The 20,835-nt window shown below is 41.3% G+C and overlaps 1 protein-coding gene and 1 long non-coding RNA gene across 3 annotated transcripts in view; one reads left to right on the forward strand and one right to left on the reverse strand.

Moving 5' to 3' along the window:
* Positions 1–20,835, forward strand: part of IMMP2L (inner mitochondrial membrane peptidase subunit 2) — a 591,726-nt gene that overhangs the window by 165,243 nt on the left and 405,648 nt on the right. The gene's annotated exons all lie outside the window — the stretch shown is intronic.
* On the reverse strand, positions 6,101–8,764 carry LOC143839080 (uncharacterized). Its single transcript, XR_013231591.1, has 3 exons — positions 8,489–8,764; positions 8,072–8,107; positions 6,101–6,372 (listed from the first exon to the last, which is right to left on the reverse strand). It is a non-coding gene; the product is annotated as an uncharacterized LOC143839080 (long non-coding RNA).

The following is a 20,835-nucleotide window of genomic DNA, read 5'->3' on the forward strand; positions in this document are numbered from 1 at the left end:
TCCATTAACTATCAAACAGGTTGTAACTGAACCAATGGGTATTTAAGTATTTATAATATTTATCTGTTCCACATAATATATTTCTGGTAAGGCCTTGGAGGAGGAGCATGTCTCCTGGCTTGAGTGCCACTCAGTGCTTAACACCCAATCAGGGCGGCTGTCCCACCCCTGAGTGCCTCCTCCTCCAACCAGCTTGCCTGTCTGTCCAGCAGCTAGCCGATATTCCATCTGCCATCCCTGACCAGCCACTCCCACTTCCCTCTGAGGCTCAGAGGATACAGATACCTGCTTCATGAGAGCTGCCCCTGCTGGTGAATTTCCTTCCCAGGGGTCTCCAGCCTGCAGTTTTCCAGTTCCTGGGGGAAGAGAGAAGCCAACCACAGAATTCTTCCACTACAACCCCCAATCTAGTGCCTGTTGTATTCCTGAATGCAAGAGCCTGGGCCCCTAGGAAAAAAAAGTAATTTCCCACTTACTTTTTCTGTTTTGTTTTACTGTTATAAAGTGCAAAGGAGGTGTGAACCATTCAGAAACTTTCTGTTCCATCTGTTACTGTTGTTGTTGTTGTTGTTAGGTGTAAAGTCCCATCGTGACCCCATGGACAATGATCCTCCAGGCCTTCCTGTCCTCTACCATTCCCCGGAGTCCATTTAAGTTTGCACCTACTGCTTCAGTGACTCCATCCAGCCACCTCATTCTCTGTCTTCCCCTTCTTCTTTTGCCCTCAATCACTGCCAGCATTAGGCTCTTCTCCAGGAAGTCCTTCCTTCTCATGAGGTGGCCAAAGTATTTCAGTTTCATCTTCAGGATCTGGCCTTCTAAGGAGCAGGCAGGGCTGATCTCCTCTAGGACTGACCGGTTTGTTCGCCTTGCAGCCCAAGGGACTCGCAAGAGTCTTGTCCAGCACCAGAGTTCAAAAGCCTCAATTCTTTGATGCTCAGCTTTCCTTATGTTTTTAACAGTTTTTACAGTTACTGCCTGTCTAATGCATGTGTGGGTTGCTTGCATGAAAATGCCCCGTGGAGAGTGACTTTTTCTTACATATGAAATTATAGCAGATTACCTTTTGAAATTCAGAAAATTAATTGGAGACAACCAGAAAACTTAATGCTTTTGCCTACTGAACACATTCCAGAAAAACTGAGTTTCCAACAATAGTATTTTGGAAACAGGAAGAAAATAGACATCTATATTTGGTGATTTCAGTTGGTGAATATTACTGGGATCTCCTGCCATATTAACCATGGATGGAATAAAAACCACGAGGACAAAGAGTCTCCTTTCCTGTAGACAACCCCACCTGCAAATTCAATTATACATGAAATTATTTGCTGATTGGATATTAGTTAAGGTTGCCATGTTTCATCAGTGTTTTCATTACCATTTAGGTTCCTGGGTCATGCAAAATATTATCGTGTCAAATCCAAAATTCTCTAGAGGAGGACTCCAAATAAGTTCTCTGTCCAGCAGAGTAAAATCGTTGTAAAATAGTAAAACCTTCCTTACCACCCACCACAATAGCACATTTTAGAAATATTGGGGAATTATTTAATATAAAAAAACCTTCATATATTATTGTGATTTTTTATTCTTGAAAAAAAAACATGTGTCATGACTGTGTTCTGTCACATCAACTCTGTGACTCGCTTTTACTGTCTTTCTGTATTTGTTATGTTTGGAACTGAAAATAAAGATGCTTGCTTCATATTAATCTATTTTGGATTACATACTTCACTCTCATATGGGATCAGTGCTATTTGTTATTGTGACCTAGTGCCAACATTGGAACAGAAGCCTTGGGCCAGAATATTTCAGCAACATAGCAATGTGTTTTGGGGGTCAGCATGGAGGCAGAGGCAAGATTATATAACATATAGTTGGCAAGTCAACAGAGAGCTGGGTGAAGTATATTATCCTGTAATTTAGAGGAGTGTTTGTTAGATCATTGTAAGCAGACTTTATTGTGCCATCTAAGAATCTGGAATGTGGTTAAACCCATTGAGCTCATTCTTATGAGGCTGATATTTGCATTCTGGTTAGGTGGTTTGGAAGACTGAGGAGTTTGCTGTACCGCTCCCCCTATAAGATGAGGTAAATAGATGCCAAGTGTATATTACTTCATTTTGCAAGAAATTAATGTGCACCCTTTTCCTGGATTCTTAATTTTATTTATGATGCATTGATTTGAGACATATTATGGAATTCTTATTGTCAATAGACTGGCATGTTACTTCCTTATATTAGGTATTTTTTAAAAATCATGGGTGGGATGGACTGGCCATTTATCTTAAAATATTTCCTGTTGGCCACTGCCCTGTAGAGCTGCTGGTGGCCTGAAACCAAGATCCAGCAACTTTGCCAATGACTCAGCTTGGCTTAGACCTTTCATCAACAATTGGCAGCTAGTATTAGCTCATCAGTTGTTGTCTCCTGTGCTGCTGCCAGTTTGGTGGAGCTGATGTTTGGATGAGCTGATACGTATTGTGGGCCCACTGAGCTGACTAACCCAGAAAAACTGGGTTTTAGCACATTGTAGAGTGACTCAATGATATTTACAACAGGACTATTTTCATTTCCCAGTACAGTTCTGAGCATGGGAATTCTTATAAGGGAAAAAGCAACAAGAAGATGGAAATATTTGTTTGACAAATGTTAGGGGTTTTTGGGGGATGGGGATTCTGGGAGATGAAACAATATGCACAAAATGACTGTTGCAATGATTCTATAAACAGGGAGAATGCGCTAAAAGCTGGACTGTTAATTAGAGCAGTGGTCCCCAACTCCCGGTCTGGAGAACGGGATCAGTCCATGGATCAGTCGGTACCGGGCTGTGGCTCCTCCTCGTCCTCCTCCCTGGCTGCTGCCTTGGGGGCTGACCTGCTACTCTGCTGCCAGCTCTCCGGTGCTCTCTTGGTGCTCTCCAGCAGCCACCATGGCTGGGGCTCCCCCTTGGCGTGGCACTGCTCAGATGCTGCTGGCAGCTCCCCCAGCAGGCGGCAGGAAGTCAGGGGCGCCGGTGGGAAAACAAGTGGAGCAGGGGCTCAGGCAGCGGCGACGTCCCTCGGCAAAAGACTACCCTCCCCGGGCCTCAGTAAAATTGTCAAGCATTGACCGGTCCCCGGTGATAAAAGGTTGGGGACCACTGCACTAGAGGACAGATCAGGATGAACTAGCCTGGGCTGATGACCTTCATTGCCTGGCACAGAGTTCATTGACCTCCTAACTATCCTGCACATGGAAAGCCACAAATAGATAAGGGGAAAGTTTAATTGCTGTTAATTGCTTCTCAGGGAATAGCAGACAGGCTCATTTTTGGAGGAAAATCTAATCTGTGCCAAAATGAAAGCTGCTTTGAACCTCTTTCCAGTGGTTGCCTCTTGCATTGTGGGATGACACCTTTTACTGGAAGAAAGAGTCCATTCTAGTAAAAATGGATTCCCAGTATCCAATCCCAGGTTTTGCAGAAAATATATGTAAGAATAGGAATTCAGTGTTTAGGGGCAAGAGATAAGATGTTGAAGAAGTATTTTGAAAACCATGTTCCTTGCTGATAATTTGACTTTTTTCCATCATTGTTTTATACGTTGCTCTGGAACATCACACATAGGTATGTTCTCAAGAGTCTGTTACTCATCAAGACAAAACCTTCATCTGACTGAGTGAGGCAGTTCTTGTTTTTTCACGAGAATACTTTATAAGATCCATATTTACAGTTACCAGTGGAAGTGTGAGTTTTGCAGGCTTCTTTTTGTTTTTTGGCTGCCACATAAGCCTTGAATGTGAAGTTCTGTAACTGTGCAAAAAAATCCAGCAGGCTGCCACTTTCACAGTAAGACTTAATCATTTATATGGTTCCCTTTATTTTGTGATGCAATATAAGCTATAGGCATTGAGCCTATCACTTTAAAAGCTGTGCTTCTAATCGGCTGGCTGTAAAATTCCTATTACATATTGACTGATACTTCAGAATATAATTTTGTTATAAAGAAAATGTAGCTTGTCAGGTAGAAACCATACATGTTTTAACACAGAGTGCTTCCATGGGAGTATGCTCCATGGAATAAATTAGGTCTTACATCTGAGTAAACTTGTTGTAGATTGGTACAACTCTGTTTGAAATACAGTGTTAATGTAACAGTTATTGGGTTGGATCTAGTCAGTTTTTTCTCTTAATTCCTCTACATACTATGGCCCCCATTTGTCATGGATTCTGTATATGTAGGTTCCATGATTCTCCTCATAGGTTTTGAAGACATCAAATGGTCAAAGAAAACATCTCCTTTTATATATGCACATAGGTACTGTGAAATCACAAGCAATTTATTGCATTTCCAGCAAGGGGTTTTCAAGGCAAGTGAAAAGCAGAGGTGGTTTGCCATTGCCTTCCTCTGCAGTCTTCCTTGGTGGTCACCTGTCTAATAATCAGCTTACTTTCTGAAGATATTCTAACCAGGCTGTACACATCTCTCCTCCTTTTCACACCAACAGGAAAGCTGGCTGAATCCAACACATTGCATGGTTTTTTTTTGTTTGCTGTTTTTTTTTGGGGGGGGGGGACCAACGTTCTTTTGCCTTTTCTATTCATACAAGAAATGTAGGTTATGTTGATGCACTGCTTACAGAATTTTCTGAGGCACAGAGGTTAGAAAACAGCACTTTGTTTCAATGGAGCTGCCATTCTCACTTTGCATGAGGCATTCAAGAAGATCAGAAACCCTTTTCTGATTAAGGGGTCCTTGAGTTTTCCCATTTTTATGTTCTTGAAAACCCAGACCTGGCACTGAATTGATTTTTCTACTTGACAAAGTTTAAGAAGGTGGTTCTTTCAGGCTACCCACTATGAAACTGTGACTTGTGATGTCCTGAAACAGCCCTTAGAAGTTTTCATTTATAAAACTTGTTTAAATTTATAAAGCTCATGAAACTATGACTAAGAGGTTACCTTAACCGAATCTTGCTGCCCTTCCTTGGGCTATCTATGACTGCAGGGTTATGTAACATCTTGAAGAGAATCTTTATTATGTTTCACACTATTTCTTCCACTGCTTCAGATTCTAGCTTTCCTATTAATCAATGTATCCCTTGTGCTAGAAGGCACAGAACATAATTATTTTAGTTACTCAGACTCGTCTGTTACTTCATCAAGCAAAATAACTTTACAGTTATCCACATTATATTTCTTCTCCTACTGAAAGAGACAGAAATGCCAAGACATGTATTTCCTATTGCCACATGCCAGTGACTGTTTTTTGATTTGTTCAAAATCTGAATGAAGGCCATGGTCTGTCTATCTATGAAACTTTCACTATAGGTTGCTGTTTATAGGTCAAGACATGTTACCTACAAACTAAACTTGAGTCTAACCATATCAATATAATAAAATCAGAGTCCAGTGGCACCTTTAAGACCAACAAAGATTTATTCAAGGCATGAGCTTTCGAGTGCAAGTACTCTTCCTCAGATATTGAACATCCTTATCCATTGTTGTTTCTATATATATTTATGAAACAGCCTAGGGGGTGGGACGTGTCCGGCTGTCTAAGTTGGAATAGGGCCAATCAGGGTACAGCCAGCTTTGCCCTGATTGGCCCTGTCCCTGCAGCTCATGCCCTCCGCCCCTGGACTCTAGACTATTTGCTCTCAGACACCTCACTGCCTGGAGCCAGCAGCAGGTAAGGGGAGAGGGCCCTGGGCAAAGGGTTGTGGTGGAGGACTTGCTAATGAGGGCCTGTTGGCCTGCTAGGCTGGGCTTGCTAACGAGGGCCTCCTGGCCTGCTGACGAGGGCCTCCCAGCCCCCACCCGCCCCACTTGATCTGGCTGCGAGCTGCCACCCAAAGCCACCGTAAGCTGTCTCTGGCCAGGGGCCAGGCGAGTGGGCCCTTTCAAGGCCCATTCTTAGGAACAGGCTTTGAAGCTAGTATCAATATAAAACAGAGGTGTGAGCACAGTTGAAAGTCTCTCATTCAGACAAACGGAAATTAACAATATTTTTTGTTTATTCACATAGTTTATATCTCACTTGTTGGCTGCCACAAGGCAGCTGACAATTAAACATACACAATACAATCAAATTTTAAAACCATTAAAATCAACTCCCTCTATCAATATCATTACTATGAGTTTGTCCATATTGTACATATGAATTAAGACTTTTTTCACTAGCATATTAGAGTTTCTCCTGACCATAATTTTTACTGCCTTAATTGAAAAATGGTATGAAGAAAATGTAGAAATAAAAAAACCCATTCATATGGGAACAGTTTGACTCAAGCTCAAGATGAATAACGGTGAATAGCCATCAGATCATTCCAACATTACAAAGACATGATTCAGGTTCCATTTTCTCTCTCCTTCCTAACGGAAGTTTTTCACTGCAAATAAAGAAATGTAATGTCAGATAGATGTTTCATTCCCTTATTAGAGTAAATAATTTATAAAGCAGGCTGAAAACCGATGAATATCCTTGATAATGTCTGAGTTGGTGTGCTAGAAGAAACACATCGCCCTGTGCGGAGATGCATTTGTTGATGTCTCCTGGCTACAGATTGCTTTTCTTCACCATTATCATACATTTTACTTTTTTGTCTTACTTAAAGAAGCCATGCTTCTTCAGTATTGCTTGTCATCCTTACAAGTTGGCACTTCACCACAAAAAACAAAACAAAACATATGGCTTGGCAGATCCCATGCTGTATCCCATGCTGAAAGAGGATGTTCATAAACTTGACAGATAAAGAAAAAATTCATTGGGTTCAGCCCAGTAGTACAGCCAGATCTCAACTCAGCAATTGATACAAGGAGGTGAGATGTGATTCAAACAAAGGACCACAGGGAAGGAAGAAAGAATTAATTGTTTTTAGGATTCAGATTAAGCAAAATTCTTCTCAAAGTTTAAAATACTGTGCCAAGGGGGGAGGGGATGGCTACCACCACCCTCCATTTTCCCAAGGACATGCCTTCTATTTTTTTTCCAGATTATAAGACTAGCATATGTTCCACTTTTAAAGTTTTGAAAAAAGAAGGTAGCACCATGTTTAATCTGAAACAAAATTAAATTCAGACCTGATAATTAACTATATGGAAATATCTGAAGTTGGAAATATGTTCCTATTCTTTAGCAGTTGCAGATAACATTTTCCTCATTTTAGCTAGAGCCTGAAAAAAGACACTATGCATGGAAAATTTGAGAGAGATAATACTCAGCAAGTTTCCCATAAAAACAACAAGGATATAACAGCTTGTGCCAAGTAGCGCAGAGATCCGTGTTCCTAGCCATTGGCCAAATATTTAATTTAGCATGAAAACTGTGTGAAATTGTGTTTCGGGACATAAAATCTATAAGAAAATACAGTGTGATTGTTTGTTCTGTCACTGAAAATTGGCAAGTTTGTGTAATTTCACACAGCGGTAAGATATTAAGAATTATCCATTGACTTATCAACAAAGCCTGGCAGTAAATGGTGTTCTGTAAATAATTTCTAATCACATGTGTATACAAGTTGTCACACAAAACCTAATAAATGATAGCAGTTAATTCTGTGCAAGCAGTTGGAAAGGCTACAACCTTTAATCTCAAAAGATAATTATTCCAGTACCTTTCAGGCAGCTCAGAACTCACTGAGGCAATGTCTAATATTAGTTCACTCCAGGCATTAAGTGATTTGGAATGTTAGAATCAAACATCCTGAATTTTTATAGGCCAGGGAGCTGTGATTCACATATAGAGCTTTTCTTCCTCAGAAGCCTTTTGCAGCTTACATTAGTGGATGAGCTAATGTGGCTTATTGGTTAGACTGTTGGCTATACATTGGGGAGATTTGGCGTTTAGTTCCTGCTTCGGCCTAAGCTATCTGACAGGGTTGTTATAAGAAAAATGATGGGGTCCTTGGAATAAAATGGTGAGGAATTATTAGACAAACTTGTTGATGAGATCTATCAAGGAGTTGCCCCCTCATTACAAATGGACATAGAATAAGAGGAGCAGTCAATATTAGTTGGGACAATCAAAGACCAATTTTATGTATTTCACCAGTGAGATAAGGAAGTGCAACTGTCAAGGGCAGAACTTACCTCATTTATAGTTACAGTGAAGACGGGATACAGTACCTAGAGGGGGACCAAAGATGCGGGGTATGTGATGATTATGTCTTATGTAGCCTCCTATGCCACCCTATGCCACCCCTCACAATCATACCAGAATACACTGTACCCCAGCTGTTGCTTACCAGCAATTCCCACCCCCTTTCTATCACCTTTGCAGGTGAAGTAATTGAGCACCCAGTGCTTATCAGACCCATAGTTCTTTCCCCTCTCAATACATTTTCAGTGGTGCTCTTTCTCCTCTCAATGCATTTTCAATTGCCATAACAGCTGGGACGATACCCGTTTAAAAAGCACTTCAAATGGATGGGTAAGACAGTGCCTGGTGTTCAAAGAAGATAAGACCCTGAAGGGGACAGCAAGTAGATAAGATAATGAGGTCAGCACCTTCTCTTCTTTTAAGTGTCATTACTTTTCAGTCTCCAGATTCCTACTTTTAGGGCATTTTCCTCCTTCTTGGAAGTTCTACACTTAGGCCTTTTTCTGCAAAAACAGCTTGATCAGTCAAGTTTTTAAGCTTTAGTTTAGATTCAGATTCAGTGCTTGCCTTTTTTCTCCAGTATATTTATTCTGCAACTTAAAAGCAAAACAGAAACACAGTTTCTTAATTTGGGTGGGAATGTCAGGTGATATGTGGTAGATGGCATCCAAGGTTAATTTTTTTTTACATAATTGTTCTCTTATAGCTGCACAGTACTGTGAAGTAAGCACCTTTCATTTAATTTCTTGTGACTCAGTTTCCTGAATGAAAGGAAACATACACAAAGGAACAGAGGTAAACTTTAAAAGCAACATTCTCATATTGACGAAACTGCATATGAAAACACACCCAGATCCCCAGCTGATTCTTGCAGGATTGCTCCTTTGTGAGTGAGCCCTGTTAGGCAGTCCAGTCTAAACCCAACCAAGCCAATGGGGAGAAGTCTTCCTATAGGATCAGGAGAACTCTCCCGACACGATATGAACACACATATAAGACTTCTGCTTGTATCCTGTTACTATTTTCTCACAGTGCCCCATTATGCACGGCCGCCAAAACGGTGATTTCGGGTCACATGAAAAACGCGGAGGGGGAAGATGCGAAGCACACCAGTTATGCACGGGACGGGGCGCGATGGTGGCAAAACCCAGAGTAACCGATTATGCACGCGGCGATCCCTGCGCCGCTTCTGGTTGCGCCCCGGTCACCCAGAAGCTGCGCTTTTTTCCGCGTTTCGCTAACGCGGCTTTTTCGGCGGCATGCACCAAATCTGCGGCTGGTTGCAGCCGGCACCGTGCGTTATCGGTGTTTTTAGTAACCGCAATTCCACCCCCCGTGCATAATGGGTCAGTGATCAAACTTTAACAGCAACTTATTTTTCTAGACTAGAGTAAACACCATTGAAGGGGGAGGATGGTAGAAGATGCAGATTAGGAGGAACAACTTCAGTGTAGGTGGTGGAGAACTAGTCTCTAAGGGTCAAAAAAGGGCATGGGAGGAAAAGACCAGAGAATTGTTATGCTTTTGTATTACCTTTGGCTTGGGAGTGAAGCAAGGCAGGCAAGAACAAAGGGACATATATGGTGACCTCGGGGATAGTACAGTATGGTCACTGAATAGATTGGCTCACAGAAAGCAGCTATCCAATTTGGAGAGAGAGAAGGAAAACCAGTTTCATTAAAAAGAGTTTATGGATTGTTATTGAGAATAACCACCCATCCTAACTGCTTGGGATACCAAAAATGACAATGCAACAGTTATTGCTAGTTTAACGGGCAAACAGGTATTAAGGGTAATTAAGATTGCAGCTGCTAAGGCTGTTGGGGTTGAATTGGAAAGATTGTATGCAAAATCTTCCTTAAAGAACCAATTCTATCTTCAGTAATACTTGTTTTGGAAAAGAGTGCTAAACCTGGGCAGCATCTTGAGAAGATGCTGCATTTAGTTGATGATATAGATGCTAAAGTGAGGCATCTGGGATTATATAAGAAAACCTAACTGCAGAAGGACAACTCACACAGGAACTGTTTAAACATGATTGGAATGACTTTAAAAGAGATACTAGGAGGAAATGTTCTCCACTCCACCTTGGAATTAAATAGCCCACTGAATTTGATCTGCCTCTGTACTTTGGCGTTTTAACAGGTCCTAATTTAATGGTCATATATGCTTACATGATGCCACACAACGGCAACAGCTCAGATGAAGGGTTGTTTTTTTTCAAATACTTCCAAACCAATGTTAATGTGACTGCTAAATGGCAGAACTGAATTAACTGTTCCATTTTTTTCTATTATTGTCCAAAATATGAAGCAGAAAGATAATTTTTTGAGAAAATGGATTTAGAAATATTTATTTTTCCCTGATAATGTAAGACTGTTTTTGAGCTGTTACGTCAAAATTGTGTTGTTGAAATAGCAAACCTCTATTTTACTGTCATTTTAAATTTGTGAATTGATAGGTGTATGGCTTATGGGCTATTAAATCTTAATAAAACTAAGCTGGATGTAATTGAGCAGTTGAGAACTCCAGTAAAAGAAATTTCTGATGAGGATATGCTTGTGTTAATTTTAATCAATCTACCAGATTCGTGACAAGATAGCTTCTGGTATTGAGTCTATGAATGATTTTTCACTCCAAAACATTAAAGGTAAAGGTATCCCCTGTGCAAGCACCGAGTCATGTCTGACCCTTGGGGTGACGCCCTCTAGCGTTTTCATGGCAGACTCAATATGGGGTGGTTTGCCAGTGCCTTCCCCAGTCATTACCGTTTACCCCCCAGCAAGCTGGATACTCATTTTACCGACCTCGGAAGGATGGAAGGCTGAGTCAACCTTGAGCCGGCTGCTGGGATTGAACTCCCAGCCTCATGGGCAAAGCTTTCAGATGGCTGGCTTACCACTCTGCGCCACAAGAGGCCAAAACATTATCACTTGTTCAACTAGTGAATTCCAAAAATCTGAATGCAAATCAGAGACTAGCCAATTGGCTTTGAATTGTGCTGTGCCATGTTTGCACAGTACGGTCCCTCAGATAAGAACTGGAAATCAGCTGGGAGCTACAGATTGTAGTGTTCACATGTCTTTCAAGGTCATCTTGTGAGAGAACTTAAGTTTTGCTTGAGATGCTTTGTCCTCCTTGCCTGGATGATGAAAGAATGGGCACAGGGAGAGAAGCTGGTTCCGCCCCCTAGATCCTTGTTTGTTATTCATTTGAATTATAAAAGGAGGTTGAGAGGGGACATGATAGCCCTCTTTAAGTATTTGAAAGGTTGTCACTTGGAGGAGGGCAGGATGCTGTTTCTGCGGGCTGCAGAGGAGAGGACACGCAGTAATGGGTTTAAACTTCAAGTACAACGATATAGGCTAGATATCAGGAAAAAGTTTTTCACAGTCAGAGTAGTTCAGCAGTGGAATAGGCTGCCCAAGGAGGTGGTGAGCTCCCCCTCACTGGAAGTCTTCAAGCAAAGGTTGGATACACACTTTTCTTGGATGCTTTAGGATGCTTAGGGCTAATCCTGTGTTGAGCAGGGGGTTGGACTAGATGGCCTGTATGGCCCCTTCCAACTCTATGATTCTATGATTCTATAATTGCAAATACTTTTTCCTTCTTTTAAAAAGTGAATGCTTTGGCATGCAATATAAACAAGAAAACTATATTTAACTCTTCTTCTAGAAAAATAGCAACCTTTGATTCTTGTCTGTATTATGTAGATACTAGCAGATTTCTTACTCCCTGCCATAAGGTTGCAAACAGAGCCATCAAACCAAAAAATAGTCTGAAAGCATTGATACCATAAGGAGGTATTCTACAAGCTTATTTCTCTAGCAGCCACAGTTCCAGACGTTGATGTGGAACACATTCGCTAGCAACCCCCCTGAAATATAACTACAGACATGACATCTGTATTCCCTCCCCATGGCTGTTGCAGGGCAACATGGAGGCCTGGAGACCCAGTACTGTACCTACCTGAGGCCTCGGCCATTGCGGGGCTGCATGGAGACCTAGTGGTCCAGTGCTGGCCCTGCCCAAGGCCTTAGCAGTCACAGGGCAACATGGAGGCCTGGACAACTATATAGGCCTGGTGGCCCAGCACTGGTCCCACCTGAGGCATAAGCAATTGTGGGGTTGTGCAGAGGCTTGTTGGCCCAACACTGGCCCTGCCCAAGGCCTGGGCAGTCAGGGGCAGCGCAGAGGCCACCTGGACCAATGCTGCCATGAAGGTGAGTCTGGGAAGGAGGAGGGAGTTGTTGAACGATAGGGTTGTAAGTGTCCTCCATAGTGCAGGTGGTTGGACTAGATGACCCATGAGGTCCCTTCCAACTCGATTATTCTATGATTCTATGAATGGGGAGGAAGGAGTTTGTGTGTGTCTGTGTGTGTGTCCGAGAGATGGGGAGGGGTAGGGACCAGGGAAGAGGTCAGGCAAGTGAGAGGTAAGGGGGGGGGATGAGGGCAGGGGGGAAATCAGGGGGAAAGGAATTTGTGTATGTTTGTGTCAGAGAGGGATATCAAGTTGCTCCTGAGAAAATATGTGTTCCACATACCTTTGAGAATCGGTTTGTCATTGATTTATTATGAATGAAATGTTGACATTGTGGCATTTGAAAGAGGAGACAGGTGAGGAATGAGATTGCCAAGGAAAGTGATGTTCGCCACATCTCTGCATCATTTCTAGAGAATATGCAAAAACCATAGAGTTTATTGCTATTTGTAGAGTTACACCCTACATTGATGTAGCTGTGCAGGTGATGTTGCCATTTCCCCTCCCAGTGGTGCTCAGAGATTTAGTAGGCACTTAGGGCTGCCATTGGGCTTGGGAGCCCTATGAGAAATGGTCATTAGTTATAATGCAGTCATACCGAGAAGGAAGATGCTGGAGTACCTTTAGGAACCTCTATTACTCTGGAAGTGGGAAGGTTCCAGTGAATTCATAGATTTTTGTATCTAGCTGTTTTCTTATTGTTGTTTTCCATACTTATTCCTGGAGTTGTAAATACAATCTTAAGTATCTGGTCAGCAGATGTACAGAGGAACGGTTAAAAAAGTAATATTTTACTGTCCTAGTAAAGATTACTAGGTTTTTTTGAAATTGGTTAGACACAGTTATGTTTAATTTGGTTTTACATTAAGGAAGAAAATAGTGTCTTTCATTTGTAACCACTGAGCACTGACCTAATATGCTGTGAGGACAGACCAAAAATGTTTAGTTATATTTTAGAAATGCTCTTTCATTCTTGTTTCCTTACTGTAAGGGGAACATTTGTAAAGGGAAATTGTTTGGGGGTTTGTAGGGTTGTGGTTGTAACAGGAGGAAAAGAAAGGACCAAGTTTTATAGTAATAAATTGGGCTTGGAGGAATAGCTGCTCTGCTGCCTAATTTCTGCAGAAAGACCTTCATACCAATCCCATTGAATACAAATATTTTGTATTTTTCCGATTCTATAGGCATTCCCTTGTTCAAAAAAAGCAGGTCTTTCTTTGCTATAGATCTTTGCAATAAGCTGTCACACTTTCAATACAGTTAGAGTTAAGAACATGTATCTATTAGGAAACAAAAAACAAGGGAACCTGTTCTGTTTCCTACATCTTTTTTGTTTTAAAAAAAGATAAAATAGCATTTTTGAATTAATAGGACATGTTTTCATAACATTACTTCCACTTGTACCTGCTAGATATGTGAAAAATGACTGACATGGAAAATGCTGTTGGTGAATTGAAGGTAGGAACGTAAGAAGCAAACAGGATGTTTATTTTGAGGTGGAAATTCCCTTGTAAAAACAAATTTGCAGTAGATCAAGCACTGTTTACCTACCTTTCGTTTTGAGTTCCTGGTTGTGCATAGTATGCATAGTATGAAAATTCTTCTGGTGCTGCCCATGTATACTTGAGAGTAACTGCTGCATCCTCAGAGCAGTTTCACTGCCTCCTATTTATATTTACAACTTGAAGAAAGTATTAAAAGATACAATAGTCGCTAGCCTCCCCCCCCCCCCCCCGATCTGGGCAGGCCTGTTGAGGCCTCGCGATGCTGTGGCCAGAGGTACTCAGGGCGGGGGGGGGGTCCCTGGTGGGGCAGGTTCTTCCCCTCTCTCCCTCCGACCTAGGCAGCCCTGCTGATGCCTTGAAAGTCCATAGCCATGGCTGCTAGGGGCAGGGGGAGCACTGGCGGGGGCAGGCTCCCTCCCCTCTGACCTCAGCAGCCCTGATGAGGCTTGATGAAGCCATGTCAGGGCTGCTTGGGTAAGGGGGAGTAATAGTGGGGGCTTCGTCCCTCCCCCCAGATCCATAGTCTCAGGCTCTACCCCCTCCCTCCCAGTTCCCACTCATTGCCTGACTTACCACGGGATGTCACTTCTTCCACATGGAAGAAGTTGGAGTGGGATGCAGCCAGGGGCAGGACAGCCTACCTGACTGGCCATACAGTAAGATAGGCGATGAGTCCCAATTCCTCCCACAACCCCAGTCAGGCTTTATGTTATGGATATGGATGTTGTCTCTTGAGTGTATTCATCAATTAATCATCACCTTACTATTGGAGGAAAAAGACAGAATGGAGAAGGAAAGTAGGCTGTAGGAAAGGAAATGATAGTCCTAACCACAGTTATACTCTTCTAAGTCAGTAGTGAGGGTAACTCTGTTTAGGTCTGCACGATGGACTTTTGTTGTTTAAATTCTGTCTAGTGTGCTTAAATTCTAAGAAACATGTTACCAAAAATCCTGTCACTTATTTCACTGGGATTTACTTCCTACGAAGTGTGTTCAGAGTTATGGCCTTCATCTTGGACTAGGATCATCAACTTTGTGTTGGTTTGACTTGTGATACATTAATAAGATAAACAAAGTTTAAGTCCAGAGGCACTTTTAGGCAAGGCTTTTGCATACAGACACAAGTTCAGCTTTCTGCACGGGCTATGCTTAGTTTGGAGTAATCAAGTCAGATTCCTAAACTTCCTGTTCCTGTCACCTTTGACAATAATAAAGATCTGAGTTATAGAGGGACCTACCTTGTTCTCCTTCCAGGGTGCTTGAACATAAAAGCTTAGATTCCTGAATAAAACTCTGATAGTCTTAAAGGTGCCACCAGACTCAGACTTTGTTCTGTTGCTTCAGACCAAAACACTGTTACCCACCTGAAATCTGTTAATAAATTAAGCCAGTGATTGCAGCATGGAATAGTTCGTAATATGCTCTTTTTTTTCTTCTTCTTAAGAGATTTTGGCTTTAAAATATGTGTCTAGTTGTCTTCTTATAGTCAAATATGAGTAAATGGATGGATTATATGTTGATTTATTATTTTGCTGCTTAATATGTGGTGCTAAAACAGCTTTAAGCAGAGAATTGCTGTGTGACTTGTGATTGCTCTGATTTATTAATATTGCCCATAGAGGAGTATTAATGCTCTCCGCATGGAAATTCTTGCAGATGCCTGTGAAAAAGTAGAGGACGAGGACAAAAGATCCTAGTCAATCCCTCCTCCCCATTCTGAGGCCAACAAGATCCTTAGAATGAGGTGCTGGGGGGGGGGTTAACTGACCCAAGCTGTATTAATTGCTAACTCTATAAATAAATGTTTGAATAACTGACAGCCCACATCCCCCATGAGTGTAAAGCTTCAAAAATATTTTATCTGTTTCTTTGCTCATTATCTCTGTTGGGTGCTGTACTTTTTTAATTCGTATTTTTTGTAGATAGTTACTAAATGCATTAAAAAACCGAACAGGGACAATAAAGTATTTCCTGCATGGGAAGAAGAAAGAGAATATTCATTTTTAGTATTTTATCCATTTTCTAGCAGTTTTCTCAGAGATATGCAAGGTGATGACCATTATAGCTCTCTCTGCAGCTAGAGAATTTCAATGGTTACCCACATGCTTTGTTTAAATTGCTGCAGGGTAGATCTATGCCATCTAATTGGGGGAAAATAATTGTAAGAAGAACTCAGCAGTGAGCTAGTTACCATGGGAAATAATGAAATTAAAAAAGGCCCAGAACCATATGTGCCTATTAGAAACCCCTTAGGACTCATTTAAGTCATAAGTTAACTTCAAATCAGTAGAGTATACCTGCCCACACGTTTAATATTTGAACCCATGGGGGGAAAGGAGTCTTCAATCAGGTGATTTGCATCAATAATATTATCTTTACCAATAATTTAAATATGGTACAGCTGGCCTATGCAAAAATTTGGGGAGTATCTAACAAATGAACTTTTGAAGGAATGAATTCAACTAAATAATTATTTACAGTAAAATCATCCTATCTACATTGCCCTGTATTCAAGAGTATCTTGAATATTGCTTGTAATATATATACAAGTATTGCTTGTAATATATGCCATCTTCACTGTTGAAAATTAAGGAGGAAGTCCTCCTACTTATATTTTGTAACATTTTCAGATTTTTCTGAAAATCTAGAGAGTCTCCCAAGTTTGCAGAAATACCATCTTTTTAACCTGTGATTCCAATTCATGGACTTATATATTCACAGATGGGGCTGTATTTATGCCATTAGAATATAGAAGTGGGGGGCCCACAAGAAACTTGTGGGGAAGGTGCATCTCTTTCCTGCTTTGCTTCCTTCCTTCTCCCTTTCTCTGACAAACATTCCACTCTTTATTTCCCCACTCCTTATCTGAAACCTACCTACTATCTCTTTTGCCCATTCTCCATCAATTTCCCCTCCCTTTCTCTGTTAATGGACCCTTACCCTCCTTAATTCTCATTATCCTTTTCTGAAAATCCCCCTCTTTCTCCCCCTCCTTCTTGTCATCTTTCCCCCTCCCCCCAATTCCTTACCAATTGTGGTAACTGTGGTACCTGCTTTCCTATCACTGAGTCAGATGCAGCTCTAGGCCTGTCCCCAGTAGTAGTGGAGTCCGGGCCTGGTGAGACTTCCATAAGTTGGTGCCACATTTGCATCCAGAGAGGTTCCCAGCATCCTTTGCTGCCATCGCTAGGCCTGCAGAGACTCCTTGCATCCTCTGTTGTTGCAGGGCTCTACCAGCTGTATAGGACATTGTGTTGTCTGTGCATGTACAGATAACACTATCTTATTTTTGGAAGGAATTTAAACCCCATATTCATCTTTTTGTGAGTTCAGATTTTTCTGCAAACTTGGGGTGTCCCCCAGGTTTGCAGGAAAATCTGTTTGGTATCAGTGTGGCACCAATCCATGGGTTTAGATACCTGCAGATGGGGAGCACATGCTGTTATTAGATATATAGACGATAATGATATAGGTTTAACAATATACCTGATATGATTGATCTACATGTGGAAAACAATATTTTTTAAAATTATGATCATGTTCTTTAGATTGTGGGAAAACTTTAAACTTATTCTACTAGTATTTGCTCTAAGAAATTTGTCAAACTTGTAGGTTAAAACTGAGGTGGTTAATATAGGTTGGTTTGATATACAGTTTTGTATTAATATTGCTGATTCTACAGTTTTTAATAGAGCACTGAAACATCAAGCTTATTCATCATTTCTTGATGCCACATATTACCTTCAAGGTGGTATAGTTGCCAGAGGTAACAACTCTTTTAAAGGGAAACCAAAATATCTTCCTACTTGAGATTTGCTGCATGAGAACTATTCCTGGAAGAAAGTTTTCACAACATAAAAATTTGAGGTTCACAATAGACGTGTTCATAATATTACTTGATCAGAGCATTAAATAAACTCAGAGCAGTAAAGTTCATTTTAGTTTCTGTAGACTTTGTTTCTTCCCTCTACTGTTGGATCCCTTTTCATATACTGTCTTTACTAGAGAATCTTACCTCTGTTTTTTGTGTGTGACATCTTCTAACAAACTTACACTTCTAGCCTTGTCCCTCAACAGATAATTCAGTCAAACTAAAACGGATGACATAAAGACCTTAGAATAACTAAATAGTCACTGTGTTCTTCATGAGACAAAAAGTTATCAGTCAAAAGTCAGTGTTATTGATAGCTGTAGCAGCATATGTCCATCAAAATGGATTTTGTTTATGCTTAACAAGTAAAGCATTACAAAATGTATGGCGCTAAGGAACCACATCTGCATTTCTGCACAACCAAAAGCTGAACTTCTGGTTCTCTCTTCCTGATCTTGCTGTTTTACATTGTGTAACAAAAAAAAATTGGATATCTTCAAAACACAGACACTAGAAACAGTAGACTAAGGAGGAGCCTCAATTCCCAAGTGATTTCTGTGGATTCCGTTTCATATGTGAACCTCCTTAGATTTCTAATGGAATTGCATTAGGTCGTGCACACTGAGACTACTTAGAGGAAACTTCTTGCATGGCACATTGCCTCTGTAATATATGACATAAGATTTAACATGCACACTTAGTAGTCTGTCTTTGGTGTCAATGTATGAAATGAATATATAACTGGTAAACAAACTAAAAGATTCACTGTAATTCAAAAATGTCCAGGGTTTTGTTTAGTTTGCAGTTTTTTGTGATCCATCCATACTCACAAAGTTTAATTCACTAAGCAAAATATTCTACGGCAGCAGGTAAGAACCATTTTAAAGAAGAAATGCTGGCGAATGTAAGTGCCCAAATGGTGATTTATTAATAGTTCATGCATGTTTTCTTCCAAAGCCAGTAATTTCTCTGTGTTCCTGTATAGCAAATTGTGTTTGGAATAGAACCCCTTTGAAAAGAGAGCTTGAAAACCTACCATTATCTGTCCATTCTGTTCCTTGGCTTGTAGCTGCAGGCTGCTTACTCATGTGAAAGCAAACACATTTTACATTTAAAAGCACTTTAGTTCTTGCTTGGATAAAGTTTCCCTTGCAACCAGCAAAGTCAGAACAACCTCAGGGCTCTGTGTTTTTGGTATGTAAAGAACAAAGTGTAAGTCAGTTCAAAGAATATTATAAATTAGTACAAATACATTTAAAAGGATTTGTTAAAATTCTATTAATTACTTTGGATCTAGGAATTGTAGCCTTCTGGATTATGGGCTTTATTTTAATCACTAGGGGCAAAGCCAGGAATGCAATGGGTGCTAGAGTTTGGTGGTGGGAAGAGGAAGGGAAGGAGTTGTCCAGTCTGTAAGGACACAGGGTTGAATTTGTGTTGTGTGGGAGGTTGTGGTGGCATGGTGACAAATGAGGCCATGGGTATGGAGAGATGGGTGTCAAGAACCTGTGGTTTGGAATGTCCGTTGAGTGTGAGAGAGGACTAACCTTTGGCTTTCCAGAGCTATGTCTTCAGATATGTGAAGGGAAAATCAGACTGGAGACTCTTCTTAGGGGGAGATTACATGGCAACCAATTCCTCCCAGTTCTGCATTATTTCCCTTCTCGTGTGAATTAGGCCACAGACAAAAAATGTCCCCCTGCCCTACTCCACATGGGGTAGTCACAGTACACAGATGTCCACCCTGGTCTTTCTGTCTCCATTTTTTTACTGTTGATAAAATGTTGTGCCCACAAGCTTTCTTCACGGTTGCTTCTTAGAAGAAGAAGAAGTGCCGGATTTCTGTACCCTACTGTTTAGAAGAAGAAGAAGAAGAAGAGTTGGTTCTTATATGCTGCTTTTCCCTACCCGAAGGAGGCTCAAAACTGCTTACAGTCGCCTTTCCATTCCTCTCCCGGCAACGGACACCCTGTGGGGTGGGTGAGGCTGAGAGAGCGCTGATATTGCTGCCAGGTCAGAACAGTTTTATCAGTGCCGTGGCGAGCCCAAGGTCACCCAGCTGGTTGCATGTGAGGGAGCGCAGAATCGAACCTGGCATGTCAGATTAGAAGTCTGTACTCCTAACCACTACAACAAACTGGCTCTCATTACTACCCAAAGGAGTCTCAAAGCGGCTTACAAACACCTTTTCCCTTTGTGTCCACACAATAGACAACCTGTGAGGGATATGGGGCTGTGAGAGGTCTTAGAGAAATGGGAATGGTCCGCAGTCACCCAACAGGCCTCAAGTGTCTCAAAGCAGTTTCCAATCACCTTCCCTTCCTCTTCCCTTAGCAGAGTCCCTGTGAGGGAGGTGGGGTAGAGAGCCTCACTTGGAACATGGCAACCCTAAGAGGAGCTCTCTCTGTGCACAGCAGTCTTGACCTTAGTTCTCACCCCCCCCCCTTAGCAGACCTACCAACCTCTTCTCCTTGCAGTGGTTAGCGGCAGACTGACAGCAATGTTGCCAGTTTGCCCCTGGTTGGGCTGGGGGGTGGGTGGCCTGTGTTGCCTCCCTATTGGTCCCAAATCTGGGGGGGGGACAGTCCAATCTTTGGATCAATTGGAAGGAGCAAAACACCTCCCTATTAGTCCAAAGATCAGACTGGCCCCACCCACCTAGGCCTTAGCTTTTTATATTATACAGTGAAGCTGTTCCAGATGTTACTTATAATAAAAGTGTACACTTCAAACACCCAATACAGAGAGTCTATTAAAGTTCACAATTATGAGTGTCACCTTACATACAGATCACATGTTCTACTGCACCATTAAATAAATACATTGGATAATACCGACAACAAACAATTTACTCTGTGTTGTAACATTGGTCCCCCTAACTCAGTAACATTTATCAATGGCAGCAATTTAAGGATATCAAAAATGGTTTTTCAACTACTCCAAATTTGTTTTTCCATATATTAAGCTTGGTATCTTGTTGGAACTGGATTCTTTTAAATCACTGAGATCTAACACCTTCCCTCAGTGTCATATTTATTTGCTTGTTTATTCAATTTATATACTTCTCCTCACTATGATGTCTCGGGGCGATGTACATAGAACCAATAAAATAGA

This window comes from Paroedura picta, chromosome 5 (assembly GCF_049243985.1).
Source record: "Paroedura picta isolate Pp20150507F chromosome 5, Ppicta_v3.0, whole genome shotgun sequence".
Lineage (NCBI taxonomy): Eukaryota > Metazoa > Chordata > Lepidosauria > Squamata > Gekkonidae > Paroedura > Paroedura picta.